The sequence below is a fragment of the Onychostoma macrolepis genome, chromosome 11, assembly GCF_012432095.1.
Source record: "Onychostoma macrolepis isolate SWU-2019 chromosome 11, ASM1243209v1, whole genome shotgun sequence".
NCBI lineage: Eukaryota > Metazoa > Chordata > Actinopteri > Cypriniformes > Cyprinidae > Onychostoma > Onychostoma macrolepis.
The window spans coordinates 8,149,364-8,165,754 of record NC_081165.1 but is presented as its reverse complement, the minus strand read 5'-3'; the positions used below and the strand labels follow the sequence as shown (position 1 = coordinate 8,165,754).

The 16,391-nt window shown below is 37.2% G+C and overlaps 1 protein-coding gene across 7 annotated transcripts in view; it reads left to right on the top strand.

Annotated features, from left to right (window-relative positions):
• kcnab2a (potassium voltage-gated channel subfamily A regulatory beta subunit 2a) overlaps positions 1 to 16,391 on the top strand; it is a 140,265-nt gene that overhangs the window by 11,059 nt on the left and 112,815 nt on the right. The window contains exon 2 of one of the 7 annotated variants that reach the window (XM_058791612.1): positions 10,966 to 11,020. The exons of the other annotated variants lie outside the window; for them this stretch is intronic. The gene's annotated coding sequence lies outside the window, so the exon portion shown is untranslated. The remainder of the gene's footprint in view (positions 1 to 10,965; positions 11,021 to 16,391) is intronic. 7 annotated transcript variants of the gene reach the window in all.

Sequence of the window (16,391 nt, the reverse complement as noted above, 5' to 3'; positions counted from 1 at the left end):
AGGATGACAGCCTGAGATGTGCTACCTAGTCAGATAATCTGGGATATCACTTATTTTCAAGCTGTGTTTTTTTTTTTTTTTTTTTTTCAGCAGATTTGCCTGAATACTTGCCGGACTATTTTTTTAAGCAGTCATGGAGGAAGCTCTGCATGTAGATTTAAGGTTCTCCTCTGAGAAAACTCCTTAACAGTTCTCTCTAATCATCCTGTGGTGCGGACGCAGAGCTGTTGTCTTGGCACATTAGTCATGTTTGGGAGTCCCACTGGGTAGAAGGTGTGCACTTGCAGATCTGTGTAACCTGCGGCATTTATCACACCTGTCTGCATTGCAGGTGTGTGTTAATGTGTGTTTGTGTGTGTCTTATTTAGACCACCCGGTCAAAAATCTTTTGTAAGTATGGACTGTACAAGGCTCAAAATGGACATTTGCCAAGTGGTAAATATGAGTGAAACTTGGCCAGGTGGTGGAAATGTTTTTTAATGAATTGCATTTTTTTTCCCTGAGTCCTGACATGAGCAATGTTAACAAATCAAAGAGATTTAGACCGCCACTGTTGCATGTCTCCTGAGGAATCGAGCCAAAAAGTTTGTTGTGTTGATACAAGTCCAACTTTTATGTGCCATATTATTTCCGATAATATGGTTTTCCTTTTGCGTCTTGAAGTATTTTCTACAGAAACGGGAAGTTGAGGCAGGACTATAGGGCTGGGCGATATGGCCAAACGAATTATGATGATTTTCTTATCAGTCAATATCGATAATTGTCACAATACATTTCAATATTTCTTTGAAGTTTAAAGGCAGATTTTTGCTCCTAAGTGAAAGTTATGAATAAGAGACCATTAATTATGGTTTGAAGCAACTCTTTATGGTCAGAACATGACAAACACTTCACATATTTGAGTTCTTTACACTTTTCCAGTCATCTATGCGTAACAAAATAAATACCTTGATAGAAAAATTATATATATATATTTTTTTTTTATTTCCGCATGTTCCAATGGGTGATGATGTTTCAAATCTTGAAACAGGTTTGTGCTGCCTGACTTTTTGATGTGTCTTTGCACAGTTTGAAGTGCAGGCTGCAATAATAATAGTAGGTTTTTTTTTTTTTTTGTCTCTTAGAAATGCACATTTGACAGTAGCTCAAGTTGACCGTAGCAGTAGCTTGAGTTGGGATGCAGATGTAAATTTATGTTCATTATTATAAAAGTAACATCTGCAACAACCTAATTTTTATATGGTGTAGTTAAATTATTCTGACTGTTTGAGTTAGGGCTGCCATCAATTAAAGATTTTTCTGGTCAAATAATAGTCGTTCATTTGAAATGATTAGTCAACTAGGGTAAACGTACCTATTAATCTCACATACCCATTAAGCACACTTCCATTTCTGAGATCAGATTATAAAAAGAAAAAAAATAATTTATTATCCTACTTGATGTCTTAACCAATTGATATATTTGTTACTATACACCTCCTGTAATTTGAAGTCAATCAGATCATTGCACGCTGAGATATGGCTCTCCATGTGTTCACACTGTCTGGTGGCCATTTTGAAAGCTGACTAAAAACTTTCACCAAAAGAGGACCCCCTTAAATGTGTTTGTTTTTTTAGATGTTTAAGCCTTTATTTTGGGTAAGTTCCACTACTTATTGTAAAATTAAGAGATTAATGTTCAGACTTTTGCATATTATAACCTGGAACTTGGATGTGGGAAATACTTACATTAGATCCAAAAGATAGTTTTAGCAACACAGCGCAGATGCTACAGAACACAGTTAGCTGACTAGCTGTATAAGATTGTGTGCTACGCTAACATATTACCTCACAGACATTACTGGCTTGTGTTTTTACATCCATAATATTATAAATTGACAGTTTATTGCTGGTCTGTGGTTTTACAGTGCTGTAATTTTTAAAGATTTCATATTATTATTTTAAGGTGAGCTTAAAGGGTACACTACTACGACAATCACACAGCTTCAGTGTGACATCAATATGAAAAGTTCATAGGTATTGTTAATAATAGTTGTTCATATTAATATGTATGAACTTAATACATGACCTAGACTATATATTTAGCAAAATCCTGTCATTTTAATACATATTACATGAAATTTATTAAAAATTGTTGCTGCTGCCATTAAGCTCAGTGTGCTCTCTTTAAGCTCTTCCACATTGAACATCTATGGAAATACTTCATAAACAGTGACAACCATCAGTTAATATTTTAAGACTAAGTTAAATTAATCGATTTTCTATGGATTCTATCAACTCAAATCTTCAGACTTGTGGAATCTGTGGAAAATCATGTAGTGTATTCCAGTCTTAAGAGACTAGAGATAAGTTGACATCCATTTAATAAGAGGCTTCATAATGAGGCTAGTTTCTGTGTTCATCCCCATGAATTAAATGTTTTATTGGTTTGTTTTATTTGATTTTTGAATGTGTTACTTAGCTGAACATGGACTAGTATAGATGTTGCAATGTTTCTTAAATGACACTTCATTATGAATATATAACTAATCGACTTGAATGCCTTGTTGCTTGATTTTAGTGTTTGTTTTTTTTGTTTGTTTTTTTGTGATTGACTTTACCTTCAAAAAATATATTTTTACAGTTATTCTTTAAAAATTTTCCTTAAAATAAACAAGAATTTTTAATAAAACGTGATGTGAGCTTAATGGGAACAGGGGTGTGCTTAAAGGGTACAAGGATGTGTATCTTAATTGAAATGCTTTTGTCATTTAAAATAAAATGTAAATATTTTAGTGTGAGAGATTAATATTTTATTTTAACATAACTTTTTGTACTGAAACAATATCCTGTACACGTTTACCCTAATCACACTTTATATTAATAAACCATATAATTCATAAAAATGAGCTTTTAATTGCCTGTAGCCTATCCAAGCGCACACATAGAGCTTGCCATGGCGCACCACAGAAGTAATAATTATGAATTCTTCAGGGAAAAAACAGCAAGAAGCTTTAACATTATAATAATTCATTGATAAACTAGTGTTTTCTGTATTTTCATATGGATTACATAATGAGAAAATATTTATTTTCTTTTTATTATTTATTATGAATGTAGACATTTCACTTTCTATGAATATATTTTTCATGTCTGTGAGGCAAACACGGAGTTTAGGTTGATTTATTTTTTGCTCAAGTTAACAGAAACCTAGATGGTAGAAAGTTCACCCTGTTTACTTTTATTATTTTACAAAAGCACAACAATTTGTTGTTATTGTGAGTGCACACACATGAAAGTAGACCTTTTACATAATTGAAAGATGTATTACTATCTGTATGACCAAAAATGACCGAGTATTTCAAGTTAAATGCAAAATGCATATGATCGCACCGGCACCTCCAAATTAACTCTCGTACAGTGAGCGTGCCTTTCTATTCAGCTTCCACACTCCACACAAACACTTCAATAGCGCACATTTTTCTAGGTTAACGTTAAAGGGAGCAGCCATGTAATATTGCAACTACTTACATGTTATAGATGTTATGCCGCATTTGAGTTCGATGAATGAAACAAACGCTGTAGTTGACAAATAGGCAGTAAAAAATGCTTTTTTGTAAAATACCTTTTTTGAAAAAGAAATGCAATTTATGTAGTGTGTAGTCTGATCTTTGAGAAAATATAAAGGGTCACTACCTTCGTCAATTGTTTCACTGCTTTTTTAAACATTTTTACTGAACTGTACCATCAATTTGTCCTATGGTGTGAGACATAGCAAAAATTAAGAAAAAAAAAACCCCATCTTAATACATAAATGGCAAGAGAGAGATTTATCTTCTTTGTTAGGCACTTATTTTCATGTAGTGCTATTTATTTAATATGAAATTATAAGTAACATCATTTTTTACCCCATGACTTGTTGGACAAATATCAAGACTAACTTTGACAACAAGACAAACTTTGCTGTCATCCATTCAAAACTGCTGAAAATTATACCATTTTAAGTTGAGTGATATTTGTATCTCCCCTATTGTAATACTCAACTGTTTTTTTTTTTTTTAAAGATATATTGAGAGAAAAACAAATCTGTGGTTCTTTTATGTGTGTCACACCATAGGACATTACGTCACACTAAAGGACAGAAATGGTAGTTATTAAAGTGTTTCTATTTAATTTTCAACATGTCAAAGGAGAAAGAATGTTTAATTTTGATACAAACAATATCAACGTGTGTTTTTTAAACAAAGCAAAAAATTATTTTCATCAACAAAATTCAGTCTCTTATGGCGCTTTTCTTATGGCGCTGCGTGGTACGACTCAGCTCGGCACGGTTCAGAACGGCCCAGTTCGGCTCGGTTCGCGTTTCCACTGCAGATTAGTACCGCATTAGAGTGGGCGGGATTATTCACGTGTCCTTATAGTTGCACCACCTCTACTGCCGTGACTCCTGAAAAACGTTTTAATTCCGCATCACTCCATCACGCTCTCGCTGGATCCGCTCCTCGGCTATCAACGAGAGGACAGTCTGTACTTCCTCAACAGACAACGAAACAGCCATTTTTTGGTTATTAAAGGGCATATTCCAGGTTAGAGACTCCAGTGAGTCGATGTATAGAAAAATAATGTAGGAACTAGATTTTCTTTAAAATAAACTTTAAAATACGCTATTAAGGCTTCTGGAGTCGTTTTTGTGAGAGAATTTTACTTCCGCATCTGAAAACTTCCAAAACCAGAAGTGACGCATCAAAAGGGAGAGCGGTGCATGTTAACCATAGGAAAGCAATGGATCGCAATGACAGTTCGGACGCTGAGGAAATTTTAAATGTTTATTTACACTCGTATGACGGACCACAGATAAAATTATGAGCCTGCTATGCAGCCAAGAGAGCAGGGACAGGTCAGGATTAGACAGAACAACGGTCAGAGGAGACAGATTGAGTGGATGTGTGAGGAGAACAGGACAGGTGTCTTGGTGAGAGACCAGTCAGTTTACAGATATACACACACCTTAACTAACGATATGTATTAATCAGGCAATAGCAAAGCTAGTATTGGTCATCTATGAGTATTTATACTTACTAGTAACAGAAACTAATAAGCGTTGATCAGGCGTCACACTCGTTAATATCCGACATTAACGTTAGGTGTAGCTTGTGGTAAATGCAAGGCCATGGTCACAGCTGAGTAAAGTCAGTGCTGCAGGGAGTTAGATGCGATACACACCGGGTCTTAGTGGAGAATGTGACCCCCACACTTGATGTGCAGTGTCTGAGTCTGCACCCAGGCTTTGAGGCTTGCTGTCTGAACCCGTATGTGCTACAGATAGCCTATATATGCACTTCAGACAGGAGCATGGACCTCTCCAGGCCAGAAGACACATGTATGTTTAGGGCAGAGATCAATTATTAGTCTGAGCTGAATATTTGTATGTATAAATACATGGTAAGTTAAAGATTTGAATATTTAAACTTTTTAAAAAATAATTTTGTTTCTCAATTACAGGTTGCCTATATTTAGGTCACGACTACCAGTAAATAACACTTCTTGATCCTATTGGTATAACACAATAAATATAGACAGCATACAGGCAAGTTGTCCGCTGGGCCTGTGGTGTTCTGTGCAAGACTTTATAAAGGAAGGAGGAATTTATAAAGATTTTGAATGGCCCCATTTTGGTCACAATAAAAAATAATCACAATCACAAATTGTTTTACTGTATAAAAACTTGTTTATGAAGTTTACATCATATATATATATCAAGCAGATCTGCATTTATGGTTAATTCAATTCGGTTTTATTTATGCAGCACTAAATTATAACAAATATTTCATAGCACTGATAATACCTAACTCAAAACACAACATTTCAACTTGCATATATATATATGTATGTGTGTAGATGTACCAAACATATACTACCAAAAGAAAAATATACCATCTGACACATTTAAAAACATTTAACAGTCTTTCAGTCTGGGTATCACACGTTGTTAACGTGTGTTAAATGGTGAATGCTGTGCTAGATACACGCCATCAGCCTGATCTTGTTGATCCTCTGGAGGGATCTGGAGAGAGGAGCAGGTGTAGTGGAAGACAAGACAGTGCTGTGTTCTCGTGGAGCCTGAGGTGACCTGCAGTATTCTTCTCTCAGAGACTCCATGAGGCCTGATGCATATGCTGAGAGAAGCAACCCAGACAGCAAGCAGTGTCGGCCCAGATCCGGCCCACATCTGGCCTGCATGGATTTCACGCGGGCCAGATGTGGGCCGGATCTGGGCCAACACTATGTTGCTGTCTGGGACGTTAAGATCACATTCACTGCTGACTATGCTTCTCCACTCGGCCTCCATCACATCTGCATCTCCATCAGGAGTGAAGCTGCAGTCCAGCAGAGGTGGTTAATAACAGCTGGCCTCCGCTGCTTCAGATCTTCACACTCCCATCTTCTAAAGCCTTATAAACACACCACATGACAAAAAATTACCAATTAGTTGTACAAACAATGACACTAAGCTGTAACTAGACTTGATGGTTATAATATTAGCAAACTGAGTTTAACCTACCAGTTATGCCTTCTCATACGGTAAAATTTTTACACGGTTTTTAAAAATATTTTGCTAATGCTTACAAGGTAACGTTAGCTGCGGTGATTTTCAACAACTTATACACATCTCGTTGTGTCTCATTATTTAAATAATTATGTTCACTGATTTGGTAGTTAGCAAATGTTAAAAAACAAGACTTACGGTGCACAGTTGACATTTTCGTGGAGCAGCATCTCTGACGGATCCGTGAGCATCATGTCTCCCGCCGGCGGCCGAACACAGGCGGACCGGGACCCGATGAAGCTGCTGTGTGCACCGAGTCTCACTAGGCTCTTGCTTATAAACCCCGTGTGGAACTCATATCGCCGGGATGATAATCCTCCGGTGTAAAGTGATCGTTAAGCTACACACCCACCGCGTTTCTCGAAGCAGATGCATCAGTGAAGTCCCGTCTCTTAAGCTGCACAAATGCACCGAGGCCTGGAAGATACCGTCCTATTTCTTTTTAGGAAACCTGTGGACTCGATGTCCTGACAGGCTGGAGTTAGTGTTACCTCCACAAACACAATTTACCATGACAATGATAAATTGAAATAAAAATAACTCTCGAAAACACACTGACTCGCGCCCGCTCCACTGAATACCAGCAGAGCGCGGCACACGACTCCCTTATGTGACGTAATATGATGCGATGTTGAAAAAAAAGCGGTTTTTGAGAGCCGTCAAGGAAAGCGTCACTTTTTCTTCTAAATTTGTGCACTCACGTCTTGTAAAACATTTTCAAATCCTGCATTAATGGTTCATATGGTATTTTCATTCAAGTTTATATATTCATCTGGAAATTTTTTTAAACCTGCAATATGCACTTTAAAAGAAAGGTGCGCTCATTCAAAACAGTCGCGTTCGACCCTTCGCTGGCTGTTCTGATTTAAATCTAGCGGGTCTGTTGTGTCTTGTGCCGCACGTTCAATGACTCAGGCAGTAACGATTCTCTCCGGCCAATCAGTGATCAGCAGAGTTTACACGTCACGTTTTGGTAACGGTACGGTTCACTTGGAACCTCGGCCGAGGTGGAACTAAAAAAAGTACCAGGTACTGTACCCAGTGGAAAACCCCCCCAAAAGTGAGCCGTACTGAACCGTACCGTGCCGTACATAGACTGTAAAAAAGATGGACGACGCGTCTCCGCTTCCTTCCACTATAGAAAAGTGAAGCGAATACATCTCAGTATGACCGCTGCCATCTTGAGTAAATGACGTCATTTGGAGCCCGAGTGTGCGCAGTAGAGATTCGTTTGGAGCCCGAGTCTGCGCAGTAGAGTCATGAGGTGGAGCCACGGAATCAAACTCCCGCCCAAACTCCCGCAGACCCAATCAACCATAACGACACGCCCCGTTTTTATAGCATCAAATTACTAGCTAAAATCAAACGTATCACAAAAACGAACAATTGAACATATATCAGCGTGATAACAACTACCTTAAATGACCAAAACCATATTTCGGAATATTGTATTAGAAGTGTAATTTAATTTTTTATTTTGACTGAAGTCCCATTCGTTTACATGGAGAGGGCGGGGTTTATGACCTGTACTGCAGCCAAACACCAGGGGGCGATCTAAGAGCCCGCAGCTTCACTTTTAAGGACGAGTGAGACACACCTGGTGCCGTACCATGCAGTGGAAAAGCGCCATTAGTCAATCAGTATGTTACTAAAACTCTACTGGCCCCCCTGCTGCATGTTAAATGCTGCACAGCTAAATATGATTGTTATTCAAACTATATTCATTAAGATGTGAATGGATTTTTTAAAACTATATCGCTACTCTTTTTAAGGCATCATTTCTGCATTGTTCTCTCCTCCTTTCTGTCCTCTCTCTTCCACTAATTTCTCTCCCTCAATTTTTAAAATTGAGGGAGAATTTTAAATGCCTTTTAAAATAATAAAAAAAAACATTTAAAAAACATCCAACAAAAATCTTTCAAAAACAAAACATACTATAAACGATATATTGAGCGTTTTTGTCATAAGATTTTGAGAACATTATAAAAGACAAGATAACGCTCTATTTATGTAAATAGAATGTTCTATTTATATTCCTGGAGAAACGCTTGTTCATAATTTTGAGAGAACCTTGCCAGAACATTAGCCAGAGTTTTGAGAGCATTCCTTGTTACCGGGGGAAGCAGTACTACCTCTTTTCTTTGCAATGGAAGACAGGGGAGTGTTTGGGAAAACAGTTTGAAATCATGCCGCATACATTTCATAGCCAATACATTTTCTCAGTTCTCACTGCTTTTGTTGGGTGAGTTTTAGACCGGTCTATGTGAGAGTGAATGTGAGACAGACCTTTCTCTCCAGGGGTTCAGGATACAGACCATCCCTCCACCTGTTCCCTGGCTATATTAAAGACAGCTCTGCTATGGCATCGTCTGATAAACAGGGTGCATCTGCTGTAATGAATAGCAAATGGTTCAGTTGCATTAGGGTTTGGGGTCTTGTAAATTTTTCACTGACCTACATTTGGATGTTTATTTCTATCCTAACTAGCACGTTAATTAAGTCCAGCCTCATTTGCCCAGAGCTACATTTCAGCAGAAATCACAGTAGAGTTAACATCTAATTTAAAAAAAGGAAATGGTAACTTGTCTTATTACGACCAAAGCTTGCAGATAGCTAACTTCAGTTGACTCGATTATTGTTCCTACATTGCATAATTGCCTAAAAAGAGAATAATGCAAAAGAGCTGAATATACTAATTAGGCACGACTCCTTTCTCTCCTCATTATTGTTTAACTAGAGCACACTCATTTGCCCTTTTCTTTCTGAAGAGACAAACAGCTTGACCATCTAGATTGCGCTGTCGAGGCCAAGCATTGCTATCAATTTTTTTTTTTTGCTAATCAGCACTGCATCATCGCTGCCAATTTATTGTGGGCCTCTAAGAGTGACCTTTCAATAATGGAAGCTCTGGTTCTGATAAAACACCACATTGATTCTATTTCATGAACAGATTTCTGTCAGATGGCTGAGTTGTCCTCTGGCCTTCCTATTCGGGTGCCCTCATATGTTGAAATCAAGAGTTTCTTGGAACATCTTTCCTTGGGAATGAAGGTCATTTCATTGAAGCGTTTTCCTGAAACGTATTAGCATGTATATGAAATGCGTTAAAGTAAAATAGATTTGATGGAGGTCTTGCAAGCACTGATGGGAATTCAGAGTGTTTCTAAATTTGTTTTTCATACTAAACTTTTTACAATAACTGTTTTGTAATTGAGTATGTAATTTAAGTCATCAGTGAAGCAGGAGATGAGAGGGTTACTTGTTAACTCGTGAGACTATTTTTGAGATCATGTTGACATTTCCTATCCAGATGAGCATTGCGAAACCATTTACTTATATGAGAAGAATATGATCTTATTATAACCAGTTTTAGGCTGAAAAACACTTTACATTTTAAAAATGGTTGAGGTTTTGTGAAACACTGATGGGAAAAAAAAAAAAATTGTTGTTTTATTGTCTATTAGCTGTAGCGTTTTCCATCCCAACATACCTGACTCATGATAAAAAATAACACTTATACAACTCTAACATGACTTTTTAATTGCAAGGCATTAAGTTTGGAGTCTTGAAATGGTAGAATTGAAGTAGTTTTTGAAATGTTAAATGTCTTGTATAAATATATTAATTGAAAAACAGGTGGGCTTTTTGATTAAAAGTGACAGTAAAGATTTACATTCTTACAGAATTTACAGAATACTGTAAATTAGGGCTGGGTGATTCTCTGATTTTATTGATCAATTAGAATTTAATATTTTGCCACAATTTAATTATTTTTTTTATATAAATTGAGGAATCACAATTAAAATTAGTTTCCCCCCCCAAAAAACTTGATTATATACATTATATACATTGATTATAATAAGAAATACTTCTTGAAGACTGGAGTAATGATGCTAAAAATTCAGCTTTGCATCACAGGAATAAATTACATTTGAAATATAATCACATTTTAAATTAGAATAATATTTTACAATGTTACGGTTTTACTTTGTTTTTGATTAAGTAACTTTGAAAGGTAGTGCACATGCATTAAAGCATCATTGGATGTCCACTTCACGTTTGATACCAAGCATGTGAAGGGCATAAATTGTAATGAACATAAATATTAGCAAACAATGTTCATTGCCTGTGGCATCCATTGAGGTGGATTCAACTTCATGTGCACCTTTCTTAAAATAAAAATAAAAAATTATGTAGTGTACAGAAGTGTATTTGCGTTTGTCATATTTTCATCATGGTTTTTAATGACCCTTTAGCCAGAGGCTATCCAGTCGGCCTTTTCTGCTGACTAAATGTTGTCCTGTATCAGTATCTGTCAAAGAGGTCACATTCCATCAGTCAGGTCTCTCATTGGACAATCACATGTGTATGTGCTGCAGGGTGAGCCTGAGGCGGGAACGGGAAAGAGTGAGAATGCAAAAGGATGAAAAGGAGGTAGGGACAAGAAAATTACACACACACACACACACACACACACACACATAAAGACTTAGAAAAATCATATTCAGAGGGGAGAATTGGAGAGGCACAAGGCAGGATGACTATTGCTGAGTAAAGCTGCTTCTCTGCTATGCAGTCGTTCTCTAACCAATCGCAGCTTTGCTGCGTGACTGAACTCACCAATTGGATTAGTCTCTGTTTATGTTCTTGTGTGTGTGTGTGTGTGTGTGTGTGTGTGTGGGCACCTTTGTTCCAGTATGTCCTGTGTAAGAGGTGAACGATGGTTTTGTTGCCGAAGATTATGATGATGCACTTTCACATGATCACGACCCACACTGAAACGCTGCAGTCTATTGACAAAACTATCATACTGGGATCAGTTTGGCAGAATGCTGATTCACGCTACTGATTATGTGCCATGTGAGCCAAACATTGCATCTTTTTCAGAGTTTTGAAATGAGTGCATGCTAGTGATGATCTGCCAGGCTTATGTTTGGTCATTTTGATATTATAAGCATTAGCAAACTGTGTCCGTTTGGCAGATTAACATTTCTAAAAGTGTAAATATTGATTGTAAATATAAATGTTATTTCTGCAGTTGTGCACATCTCATGTGCATTCATTAGAAGGTTTTATATTTATGAAATTATAGTATATATCTGCATTATATTGGCAGTCAGACACCGTTCTTTGTAGACATTGATCATTGAAAAACCCACATTTGTTGACATGCGCTTTTTTATTTATTTATTTATTTTTTTAATGGCTTGTGTTAGCATTACAGAATTCAACCCATATCAGCAGCATAGTATTTTGCTCAGACATTAGTATGCACACTCATACCACGCAGAGCTTTACATTAGTTTGCTTCAGCCCACACAATCTGCACTGCTGCCGTATATACAACTGCAGCTGACACCCGTTCAATCACTCATAGGTGTTTCTGTACAAAACCCCAGCATGCACAGCAAACCTGAGCCACTTTAAATTCTTGTTAACCATTAAACCGTAATCTGTGGGTTTTTTTTTTTTTTTTTTGTTTGCTTGCTTATCCTGAAGTTCTTGTTCTATGCTGTTTTCATATCCATAGTGTAATGCTTGTGCATTGCTTTTTTTCTGAAGCATATTGCAAGATGTTGATTAAGTGTTTTTTTTTTTTTTTAAAGAACAGTCAGGAGACGAATGCCCTTCGGGCAAATGCATTGAAAACAGCACAGATCTGAGTCACATGTGTGGACATGTATGTAATTAGACAGATGGCCCGTGGTTTTGTTCATGTGTTTATGGATGTTATATATAGATGTTTGTTGGGTCCTTCAGGCGGAGAGGCCAACACAATGTGTCACTTTGGTGAGGGTTGAGTGTAAAGGATGTAACGTGTGGGTTTTAGAAATGGTTAACCTATTACGAACTGATTGTTCAGTCTCCTAGTAGTGAATACCATCCAAGTTTGTAAAGAGGAACTGATTAGAATAAGTCAACCTACATGCAATGTGCTTGCCTTGCATTATGATCATAGTACATTAAACATGCTGACCAATAAGTACAAATTTAATATTGTAAACAGAATTCCTCAAATAATAATTAGTCAATACAAATCAGCACATTAAAGTATTGTTGTTCTTTACTACGTCAGCCACTTGCTCACCTGGGTTTGAACACATTCTCATGTATGAAAAGTATCTGTACACACAACAGGCAGCAGAAAAGCTTGACATGTAGCAGCAACTGTACATAATGTTAGGTTATTTAAATCTATAGATATTATATCTGTTGTTATCAGGTTTCATTAATGCATTTATTTTCTGTTTTAAGACTTTTCTGTTTTATTCCAAATAAAAATACTCCCTTACTTTGCTTGTCCTTTGAGTGGACATTTCTCTTAACCTGGCACGAATGAGAAACAAATGCACATAAAATGCTATAAAATTAAATTATTTTGTTTTGGTCCAGATATATAAATAATGTACTATTTTTAAACTTTTTATATTTGTAACATTAACATGAGTCATGACAGTAATTTAAACATAGCCTTTGTAAAAACAAAAAACAAACATGTGCAAAAAATAATGTAAACAACTCGTTTTTCCCTAATAAAATTTCAGTATTCTCCCAAATGAGTGTTCAAATTAGTCTTTACTGTCCCAAAGTAAAGCTCTTAGGCAGTTCTCGGGTGACGTCAACCAACATGTTCTGCAGTCGTATACATTAATCAATGTATCAGAGTGTGTTTTGCCAGATAAACCTAATTGCAATGAATGTCTAGTGATCTATGATGATGGATGCATTGTGGGGTGCTGGTTTAGTGATATGGCTCTTTGTCCCAGTGCCATGCCTTTTTGTCTTTTGCTTTCCAGCTGAGGATAAAGCTGCCTCACGTCTCTTCTACCTTCAACACTGCTAGAATGGCTGTGCCTAGTCAGCTCTTTGCTCTTATCTCTCTTCAACTGCAGTTTTCTTTGCCTCCCTCTCCTCCCTCCTCTTCCCCTGTGTGTGTGTGTGTGTGTGTGTGTGTGTGTGCACGCATTTTTGTGACAAATGAGGACATAAATTTGCATAATGAAAAGGGTATGACAGGTATTACAAGGAGAAGGTGACTTTTCAGGACATTAGCCCATGTCCCCACTTTTCAAAATGCTTCTAAATCACACAGAATGGAGTGTACTGAAAATCTGAAATAGCACAAAGTTTCCTGTAAGGGGTAGGTTTAGGTGTAGGGTTGGTGTAGGGCAATAGCACACAGTTTGTACAGTATAAAAACCATTACGCCTATGGGATGTCCCCACTTTTCACAAAAACAAACGTGTGTGTGCACAGGGCAGCTGCTGCAGGCAGCCTTTTTCTGGGGGCGGGTTTTTTCTGTCTGCTTACAGCACTCAGCACAGCTTGCTGCATTTGCACCACATTTCATTAGTAATTCTGGACCATTCTCACAGCATTTTCCCCCTCAGTTAGCAGCGGCATTCGTCAGAGTGGTATTTCAGCATCCTGGGGGGAAGATTCAATCAGATCCTGCTCATACAATAGCTACCAACAGAAACAAAACAAGACCGGACTATTGTGAATTATTTAGCAGCACTGCATTTGAGAGATACTGACATGTAATTGTAAAACACCCCTGACTTTCTCTAACACCTCTCTGTGAGTTCCGGAAGGTTACTTAACATCACTACGTGCATCTGGCTTCGCTCCATGTGTCTGTTTATAAGTGCATTCATGTGTAGAGGATGTATGGACGACTGCTGATATGTCAGTGGGTGCTCTGAGAGAGTTCAGGCAGTTTACCTGCATCAGTGTAAATCCTCCTGGTGATTTGACGACCTAAATGTTTGGACAGCCTGTGTTGTTTTGACATAGCTGGAGGAGTTTTCAGGTGTATGTGATGCACAGTTGCACATGGGGAGTGATGTCTTCTCTCTCACACACACATTTACACTGACACACTGGCCTTTCCCCATGGGTGCAGGTGACTTCTCTCTCACCAATTGGGATTTATATGTTATTATGATAGTATTTGTCATGTTAGCATTTTTAACCAATATCTTTTTTGCTAGACTGATATTAAAAGCATATAATTAGACCGTTGTAGCTTTTTTGCATTTCTTGGAAACGGACGTCATATGCCAGGTTTACTAACAGCTTGCGCCAGCGCAAACTGTCTTTTGGCTTTAAAATAGTACTGTTAGGTTTTACTAAAGATGCGCAGTGACGAATTGGCACTGAAAAGGTGTGGACAGAGTCATTTTTGCACCTGACCTTATTGAACATGCATTTCTAGGAGTTTCCCTTTCAGATACAAAATTTATGGGAGGAGAGTATTAAAATGAATCACGCAACAAGATTTACTAATATTTGCGCTAGTCAAATTACTGTCATTTGCGGCATTATTTAACGCCCAAAAAAAGCATTTCAAAAGCATTTGTGCTTGAAATGGATGAAATTTGTTGCTAGGAGGAGGCACCGCAGAGAACAGAGAGCGTGTGGTAGAAGGGAGAGGATTTTTCCACATGTATTAATTTATTTGGAAAGAGCACATTATCCAAACATATCGTTTGTCAAGCCATGTTAATTTTAATTTGCTTCAGAAAATAAGACGACTTGGAACCCTCATCTAGGAGTCATGCAATACCAGCTCCATCAAAACTGTTACAACACTTCATTTTTTGGCCTCTGGTTCATTTCAACATACAGTATTTATTTCTTTATTGTTTATTCACGACTTCACTAATTTGCGCTGTGCTTGGTGTATATCAGGTTGGTCGATATCGGGTGTGTCTCACTCGTCCTTAAAAGTGAAGCTGCAGGCTCTTTGATCGCCCCCTGGTGGCTGGCTGCATTACAGGTCATAAAGGGATAATGCACGGCTAGCCAACCTGTTCTCGCTGTGCAATAAATGATTTTAATGCATGACGTGAAGGCAAGGACCACCTGAAGCGAAGTTCGTTAGCTCTAACATTCTGCCCGCTTTAGAGATGAAATGGTGCGGTAAGAGAGAGAGAGAGATGGAGAGAGCATGTGTGAATTAGCCTACCTGCATCTGCGCGTTACTGTAAACAATTAAGATTTGAGTTTAGTTATTTAAACAGTCATTTTACCCCCTCTTTGCTGATTAATGTAATGTAGCGATCCAGTATCTGAGCTATTTTAGTAATGAAAGTCGCTGGGCAGTGTTGACAACACGTTTCTGTCCTCCTAAATGTTTGTGTGGGCAGATCGATCTCGATCTCATAAACCAAAATAATAGACATGATTTTCTCAGGCCATATGTAAAATCAGATGAATAAAGATTATTAAAATGAATAAGTATGGATGACAGTTGATTTACAATAATAGTTTAGTTTATTCCCCTCATTAGTAACCGTGTCCTCCTGTGGGATAAATAAAGTTAATATTAGTCTTGTATATTAATAATACTTAATTAACATTGTGATTTATCATCCTTGTTATAGTATTATTCATAAGTCAATTTATTTTTCACAATCTTTCCAAGTTCTGTACCTCAGGTCAAAAATAAATGTAGAAACAATATATAAAATGAAAACACCAAATACATTTGTGATCTATTTCCGGGTCAATTGCATTTATTTCAATAAAAAATTGGTTTAAATGCATAGAAAAGATGCCATATATAAGAAGTACCTCTCCCACATATGTACCAACTTTAATTTTTCAAAAACATTAGTTATTTGTAATTTTTCTGTTATTCCAAGTGTTAAAACATCATGTGGTGCGACCGTCCGACCATAACTGATGTTTTGGAAATATCTTTGAAATTACCCTAAATTTATTCAGATTAATTTTCTGCACTATTTGGCATGTTTTCCAAAGTGTTTTGTAATCCTGTATGAAATTGCAAAGCATTTGT